At 38.0% G+C, this 2821-nt stretch overlaps 1 pseudogene; it reads right to left on the reverse strand.

Moving 5' to 3' along the window:
- Positions 1-1212: 1212 nt before the first annotated feature.
- Positions 1213-1680, reverse strand: LOC131923972 (Ig heavy chain V region 1-72-like; annotated as a pseudogene).
- Positions 1681-2821: the final 1141 nt, after the last annotated feature.

A 2821-nucleotide genomic window follows, 5' to 3' on the forward strand; every position in this document is an offset into this window, starting at 1 on the left:
CACAAGCATATTTCCCACCATAGACAAAACTGTACGTAGACCTTTATGACATTGTCAGTCATCTACAACAAGCTATAAAATGAAGGCAGATAATAAAGAAACTGCTTCCACCATGTCATTTTCATCTGCTTATTAAAATGAAAGTTGCAAATGTAAAAAGCTTCATTGTATTTCCTAATAACTCTCTTACTTTTGTTGACTTCATAAAAGCATGCCAAAATGATGGCACAAAGGAACATAAGGCTCATATTCTTCACATATTTTTATGACTTCCAATATGTTTCAAATGTGGAGAGAAATAGCCATTTTCAATATATATATATATATATGCTTGCTAATCATCCTCAGTATACTAAACCTCCCCTTAAAACACCTTCAAATGTAAGATGTATTTTCACTGGTGTAGTCTATGTGGACAGTGGTGACAAAGAGAATCCAATTTCAGGAAACAGGAAAATGAGCACCCAGGGCTGCTGATGACAGGATCAGGTCTCTACATTCCCAGCTTGGAATCCACTGCTCTTTCCCCAGTGCTATCTGAGCAGGAGCCCAGCTTGTTGCCAAAGTATCAGACTCCACACCCTGGGGACCCCACAACGTGACACCCAGCTCCATCCTTAAACCTAAAAAATATATTTTATTACTACTGCCAAAAGCAATTCATAAGCAGATGTATCAATAACTGGAGACATAAAATTAGATTACATAGGAGAGATAGGACACCTACCCCAAAATCTATGGAGACCTTTTCCAACAAACCACCTTTGCTTGTTTTAGGGAAACCAAATTGGATTGTGAAAGAGGCTTTGTTTGTGCGCATGCTATTTATTTGTCTTTTACTTGCCTAATTCATATTACAGTTTATTGCCAGCTACTCCAGCAATAGTTCCTGTTCCTAAGATTTAAGAGATAGTGATATCATAATGTATTGCCACAGTTCGTCCTATTTTACTTTATGAAAAAGTAATCATGTCAATTGATCTGTTCCCTGATAAACAGCTGGTTAAGGTATGGTATACTCTAAGGACATCCAGAATCAGCATCACTTTATTCCTTGCAGTCCTTTTGAAAGCTGACAAAGACACTATAAGACTGTGAACTGACAAACAAAGGAACACTTGAAATGATTATTTCTGAGCAAGTCTTCAGTCTAATCTCTCTGTTATTTTGGTACCAGAGCAGCTTCCTGCTCCTCCAGGGTTTCTGACACACTCAGGATGTGGGTTGCAACACTGTGTTTCTTGCACAGTAATAGACTGCAGAGTCCTCAGATGTCAGGCTGCTGAGCTCCACATAGGCTGTGTTTGAGGATTTGTCTGCAGTCAGTTGGGCCTTGCTCTGGAACTTCTGATTGTACTTAGTATCACCATTTGCAGGATCAATCCTTCCAATCCACTCCAGGCCCTGACCAGGCCTCTGCTTCACCCAGTGCATAAAGGTATCAACAATGTTGAAGCCAGAAGCCTTGCAGGACAACTTCACAGAGGCCCCAGGTTTCACCAAATCAGGACCAGACTACTGCAGCTGGACCTGGGAGTGGACACCTGTGAAGAGAAAGACAGAGTGGATGTCATTGTCATCCTCAGTCCCTGTTCCTTCTTCAGGTTTGGAACTGGAAAACCCCTTACCTGTAGTTACTGACAGGAGGAAGAGGATGATCCTGCTCCATCTCATGGTGAGGACCTGTGTGCTCAGTGGCTGTGGAGAGAACAGTGGTCATAAGTTGTTTTGGAGTGTGGAAATCTCTGAATTTACTATCATATACTCAAGTAATTTGCATATTCATAAGCAGAAGATTTCTCAGATAAGGACCTAGTCCAGCTGCAGAAGGAGGTAGAGAACACTTGGGTCAGGCAACTTGATGCTGAGAGCCAAGTCCTAATCCTCTCTGAGGAAATGTATAACACGCTCCTTCCCTGAGTCCTGTGCAGATGCTGAGTATGTAACATCAGGACCTGAGCTCTCAATAGATGTGAGGCCTGAGGCAGTTGCTCCACTTTGTGACAAGTTTGTCAGACTGAATTACAGATGGTGGTTGTGATGATGGTGGTGGTTATGGAAAATTTAAAACCTGCTAAGTTATGAGAATTTACAATCTCCTTATAGATATATGCAATTAATAGTTGCCTTTCCAACATATTATATACTAAGAAACTCACCAAAATGATCAAAAGTAGATATACTTCAGAAATATTTGCACAATGATTATTGCAGCAACATCACAATAACTAAATTATGGAAATAAACTATGTATCTGTCAACAGAAGATTTCATCAAGAAGACATTGATATAAACATCAGAAGTTTTTCATCTTAAAGGAACATGGAATTTACATCAGTTATAAAAATGGATTAAACTAGAGATAAATGTATTAAGAGCATCTCAGAAACAATGATATTAAATGAGACTCTCATTAGTAGTTTATAGATACTGCATACTTACATACAACTATGAATGCATACACATAATGATGTATAAGTGAAATTGCCTAGTATAATAAAGGTAAAGTATGAGGGGAAAGGAAATAAAGAGTAGAAATTATGAGGGAAATATAGACAGTGCACAAAATATATTTATGAAAATTCTAAACGTATGCAAAATTGTTATTTTTAAATTTCATAATTTTTATTCTTTTATATTTTAATTCATGTATAAAATATATTATGATCATATCTACCCCTAGTATGCCCATCTTACTCCTCTTTTGATCTTCCAATAAGGTTTTCCCCCAACTTCTTGACCTCTTTTGTTTCATTAACTCATAACACAGTGAATCCAGTCAGTACTATCTATATACACATAGATGAGTTCATTCACTAGT

Source organism: Peromyscus eremicus, chromosome 14 (assembly GCF_949786415.1).
Source record: "Peromyscus eremicus chromosome 14, PerEre_H2_v1, whole genome shotgun sequence".
NCBI lineage: Eukaryota > Metazoa > Chordata > Mammalia > Rodentia > Cricetidae > Peromyscus > Peromyscus eremicus.